This window comes from Microcaecilia unicolor, chromosome 7 (genome assembly GCF_901765095.1).
Source record: "Microcaecilia unicolor chromosome 7, aMicUni1.1, whole genome shotgun sequence".
NCBI lineage: Eukaryota > Metazoa > Chordata > Amphibia > Gymnophiona > Siphonopidae > Microcaecilia > Microcaecilia unicolor.
In genome coordinates, this window is record NC_044037.1 from 88,609,272 (window position 1) to 88,615,637 (window position 6,366).

Here is a 6,366-nt window from a genome sequence, read left to right on the forward strand (position 1 = left end):
ATTTTTTTTTATCTCACTTTTCTGTTTAAACATGCCAGCTTTGATTTTTATGGTGCAGGGGGCAGCGGGGAGATGACAGCTCAGGCCTTTACGACTGCTCTGACCATACGTTTAATATGTCGCGGTAAACGATTCGGTTTGATCGTCGGTATTGTTAGTGCATCCCGAATCGCCCACATTACAATGGTAGTTACTCTTTTGTATTCCGTTTTCGTTAGCTGCTTGCTTCATTGGAAAAAGGCCTTTAATGCATGCAATGGTTAGGAATTTCCTTCGTTAAAGGGTTGTTAGAGGGTCGTTAAGGTTTAGTGCATCTGGCCCTCAGAGGGAGGGAGAGATGCCAGATCACGAGGGGGAATGGGGAGAGAGGGAGACATGCTGGTCACCAGGAGGGTTGTATGGGAGGAACAGAAGACAGAGGGGAGGGATAGGGACATAGAAAAGAGATGCTCGGTATGGAGATATTATAGGGATGTAGAGGGACAATGCTGGAAATGGGGTGGGATAGGGACAGGGAAGATGCTGGACACAGGAGGAGGACAGGGACACTGAGAAGGCAGATGCTGAATATGGGGGTAGGAGGTGGAATAGAGACAGAACAGATGTTGAAGGGAGAATAAGGACAGTGGCACAGAGATGAGATGTTGGAAAGGATGATATAGAGGGAACACAGATGGTGTCATGGAGAGAGACGAAATGTTAAATGGACAGGAAACCCTACAAATACGGGGGGGGGGGGGGGGAGGAGGGAAACAGAGAAAGGCAGAAAAGGAGCACTGGGATCAAATTGAATGGAAAAATACAGTCTCAGACACCCACCCTGTTAGACTGTCAAAGAAATGCTTGGATGTTTTACTTATATATACTGTCATCTATCACATTTGCTTATTTCCGATCTGACGAAGAAGGGCAACCTTAGAAAGCTAATCAAGAAATGTATTAAGTTATGTCCAATAAAAAAGGTATCATCTTATTTTCTTTTCCATGTTTTATTTTGTTTGATTTCTATTGATTACCTTTAAAAGTGGACTAACACGGCTACCACACCTCTCTACTAGAAATGAAGTAAATCCCATACAATAATAAACTCTAAGAAGAGTTACAAAAATCAACTAAAAACTGAACTGGAAACCTCATAAAGTCAGACCCTGGATTTAGCACATAAATACTAGAGAAATAGAAACTGTGATGCAAGATATCAGAGATGCACATTTCTAAAAATGAAATAACTAAATAGCTCTTCCAATAACTAGATGACATGCAAAGAGAGGGTAGCAAAAACTGTCATATAAATATTAATAGTAAAAAGTGGACCCTCAGTAATAATATAGACGATTGAGGCAGTGCTCTAATTCAATAACAGTGATTGCGGGACCCAACAGAGGTTCTCACTTGCTGAAATGCTAATCGTCATATCTTACATCCCAGGGTCTTTCTCACTTCCTGATACATTTGGATTGTTCCCTGTATATTGGACATTATTTGACGATAAGTCTTTATGGACTACTAGTAAAACATGCCCGTTTCTGGAGCAAGTGAAACGGGCGCTAGCAAGGTTTTCCTCCCGAACCCCCCCCCTCCCTACCCACCCCTTCGATGTTGTGAAGCCACTGACCGCCATTGCTCCGCACCTCGTCAACGCACGCCACCTTCATCTCCTGAGTACTGAAGCCACTGACGCCATTGCTCCGCCCTCTGTGACGCCATTGCTCCGCCCTCAACGTCATCACGTTTGACGCAAGGGCGGGGCCCAGAGACAGTGATTTCGGTGGCTTCACCACCACGAACCCTTCGAACCCAAAGGAAGTGACACTGACGTCAGTGTCCTCAGAACGTTGAGGGTGAGTTTTATTATATAGGACTAGGAGATTATTTGCTATTGAGTCAGTTTTTTCTGAACATTTGAGTTTAAATATTTTGAATGTCTCTATATAAAGGTTGGGTACAGTTTTTGAGTACTAGATTGATGTTTGATTCAGCTGGTGTTTTGTTATAGTGGAACCCTGGGATGCAAGTTACAATTAGCATTTCAGCAAGTGAAATCCTCTATTGGGACCCACAATCACTGTTACTGAATTAGAGCACTGGTGAGTGTCTCAATCATCTATATTGATACTGAGGGTCCACTATTCACTATTAATATTTATATGACAGTTTTTGCTGTGCCATACCGCCTCTGTGCATGTCATCTAGTTATTGGAGGAGCTATTTAGTTATTTACTTTTTAGAATTGTGCATCTCTGATGTCTTGCATCTCAGTTTCTAGTTCTCTAGTATTTATGTGCTGTATATGCAGAGCCTGACTTTTCGAGGTTTCCAGTTCAGATTTTTGTCTTCATATCACTGTTACTGATCTGTACTCTCTTGTTTCATTTTGCTGAGAGTATGTGCTTTACGCATGTGACCAAGATGCAGTGTTCTGCTAGCATGCAGGGTTCTGTGTGGAAATCTTGTAGCAGTCTTGTTTGTTCTGTTTTCTCACAAAGTGGTGTATCGGTGTTTTCGGGCTTGGTCTAATATTTACAGTGTTGCCTTTTTCACAGATAAGGTTTTTGCCTTTTGAGCAGCCTGTTTAAATTGAGCATATTGACTTCTTATGCAGAATTTTCACATTCTCTGTATCTTCCATCTCTGCTGGGTCCTCTGGTGTGTGGAATCCTCTGGATCATCTTTGTATCCTGTTCTTTATTCCACATTAAGTGTTGTGAGATGTGAATCACAGAACTAGTACACTACTTACCTTTTCTTCCCCTGTTGAGGAACAGCAGTGTGTTTCTGCTGTGGTATGTGTCTTAAAAATCAATAAAAAGTTTGAAAAATATACTTGCCATATAGTGCTTGGATTATCTGCATTACATATTGTGATTCTCACATCCAGGATAGTTGGGTTAAGGCAGTTTCAGTCTGAACTACAAGTCCCAGAAGGCATTTAGGCAAGGAGCCAGGGGGTGAGATGAGGAACCTGGACTGGACTTCTAGCTGCAATAGGGGAAGACGGGTGTAAGCAAACAGGAGGTGTAGATTGGCGGCCACTAGGGGGAAAGAGAGCTAGGAAACCCTGTGTGCAGGAGCTCCTCATTAGGCTCATGCTCAACTCAGCTGGTATGGGTGTGTAGTGAAGCTAATGAGTGGAGAATGATTGGTTGTGAAGGCAGAAGCCAGGGATTGATTAGGCAGGTGGGAAGGAGTCTCAGCAGTTCAGTTCAGGGAGAGCAGCAAGGAAGGCGAGAGGCAGTTGCAGGCTGAAAACCCTTGGGCAGGGAGGTCCCTAAAGCACTGAAGTCTTGGAAGTATTTGCAGGCTGAAAATCCTTGGGTAAGAAGGAGTCCCTAAAGTATTGACCTTACTAGTGAAGCTGTTGCAGGGGGAATCCCTTGGGTGTGAGAAGTCCCTAAAATATGGAACTCATTATGAGGGTGAAGAGAATAGAAAGTATAACTGCTGCTTGGTGATTTACTTATGATGATGAATTGAAGGGGTTGCTGCTGGCTGGAATTGAACTAATGTTTATGGTGCACTGGATAAAGAGCCTAGACTGAAGCTGACTGTAGCCTATATTGAATCCTGACATGTGCTAAGAGCCTTTGGCTTAAAGGGGACTACTGGCCACACACTTTCAGGTGGCTTATGTGTATAAGATTGACGGTGAATGCTGCTGTTGGGCTGTGTACTAGAAACCTGCATGGAATAAAGTCCTTGAGTTTGAAGTTAACTGGTGGATATCTGTTTCTTCATTGTACCGGGAGCCTGTGGTTAGAGGCGATTGTTCTATCTCTGGCTGCATAAGAGAGGCGTCTGGTTACAATATGAATAAAAATTAACCCATTTCTGTTATGTAAAGTTTGTGAAATAGTCATAGAACATATGGCAGATTTTCTTTCTTCTGAGATGGCAACCCCTAGTGCAGGGATAGGATGGAGAAGAGCGTAATAGCAGGGGTAGCAAGAGATGTGTGGCAAGGCATGGGTGGGGCAAAGGAGCGCAAAGAAGAGAGGAAGTCCAAACTTCCACAAAAAGAGAACCAACTGCAAACGAGGAGTGAAGTCAAAACACACTGGAGTAGAGTGTGGGTAAAGTTAACCTTTATTGAAAGGACCCAACATGGGCACTGTGTTTTGGCTTGGTAGCTTGCATCAGGACTCAAGAACCAAAGTATGAACTGAGGTAGTATAATCAAGTGCCAATATCAGTAAACGGTAAAAAAAAAGACCCTGATGCTGCCAAACGTTTCCCTTCCAGAGGATAAAAACATCATCAATCTACCTCCTATACATTCTAATTTCTGTACGAAAAGGATGGTCCTGAAGAAAATTGTGCTTAAAGTTGGAAACCTACAAATTAGCAATGTCCACTCCCATAGAGGCACCCAGTGCTGTTCCCTGTATCTGCTGGAAAAAAAATTTCTTTTGGAAACAAAAATAATTTTGTGTCAAAGCAATTGTAGCCGTGGCCAAAATAAACCAATTGGGAATTCATAAATGTGTGGTCCTATTTCTCAATGTTTGTTCAATAATCAAGAGGGCCTCAACCTAGAGAATGTTAGTATACAGTGATTCAATATCGAGAGTCACTAAGAAAAGTTCCTCCAAATCTCCATTGAATTCATCCAACAGATTTATCATATGGGATCAATCTCTCATGTAAGATTTGATTTGTGGGTTTAGAAAGAGGTTCCTTTACCTGATATAATAGGTCTCCCAGGTGGATTAGTGAGGGACTTATGCACTTTTAAGAGAATATAAATAGTGGGAAGTACAGAACAAGTAACTGTTAAAAAAAGCTCTTTCTTTCAAAGTAATGTACCCCGTTTTGTACGCAGAGGCAACTGCCTGACTGATTTCTGCCTGCAATTTATTGGTGGTATCTTCATCTAATGATAAATAATGCTCCCTATTGGAAATCTTCCATTCTACCTCTCCCACATACTGGTCTCTGTTTATAATCACTATACCACCTCCTTTGTCAGCAGGTTTAATGACTATATTTTGATTCTGGGACAAGGAATTAATAGAACGCATTTCTTTCTTAGTTAAGTTGAAGAACTCTTTTCGTGAGCTCTTCTCTAATTCTGAAATATCTTGTACAATGCCTTGAAAAGCAGTGATGAGAGGGTTAGCATGACCTAGAAGAATCCACTTTGATTCATTCTTCACTATGGATCCATCTTGGTAGTCCATGGACTGTTTTTGAAAAAAAAAATGTGTAACCTGTAATTTATGTAAAAAAATGGAAAAAATGTACTCTAGTTTGGAACGGATACAACATAAGAACATAAGAGTAGCCATACTGGGTCAGACCAATGGTCCATCTAGCCCAGTATCCTGTTTTCCAAACAGTGGCCAAGCCAGGTCACAAGTACCTGGCAGAAACCCAAATCATGGTAACACTCCATACGACAAATCCCATGGCAAGCAGTTGCTTCCCATGTCTGCCGCAATAGCAGACTATAGACTTTTCCTCCAGGAATTTGTCCAAATGTCTTTAAACCCAGATACGCTAACCGCTGTTACTGCATCCTCCATCCTCCAGCAAAGAGTTCTAGAGCTCAACTATTCATTGAGTGAAAAAATATTTCCTCCTATTTGTTTTAAAAGTGTTTCCATATAACTTCCTCGAGTGCCCCTTATTCTTTGTACTTTTGAAACGAGTAAAAAATCGATTTACTTCTACTCGTTCTACACCACTCAGGATTTTGTAGACTTCAATCATATCTCCCCTCATCTGTCTCTTTCCCAAGCTGAAGAGCCCTAACCTCTTTATCCTTTCCTCATACAAGAGGAGTTCTATCCCCTTTATCATTTTGGTCGCTCTTCTTTGAACCTTTTCTAATTCCACTATATTTTTTTTGAGATACGGCAACCAGAACTTTTCAGCTTATTATCTACGACGCCCAGATCATTTTCTTGAGAGCTGACCCCCCAAGGTGGACCCTAGCATCAGGTAACTATGATTTGGATTATTATTTCCAATGTGCATCACCTTGCATTTGTCCACATTAAATTTCATCTGCCATTTGGATGCCCAGTCTTCCAATTTCCTAAGGTCTTCCTGCAATATTTCACGGTCTGCACACGTTTTAACAACCTTGAATAGTTTTGTATCATCTACAAATTTGATCACCTCACTCCTTGTTCTGATTTCCATATCATTTTAAATATGTTAAATAATACCGGTCCCAGTACAGATCCGTGTGGCACTCCACGTCACCCTCCTCCATTGAGAGAAATGACCATTTAACCCTACCCTCTGTTTTCTGTCCGATAACCAATTCCTAATCCACACCAAAACCTTGCCTCCTATCCCATGACTCTTTAATTTTCTCAGGAGTCTCTCATGAGGAACTTTATCAAAAGCTTTCTGAAAATC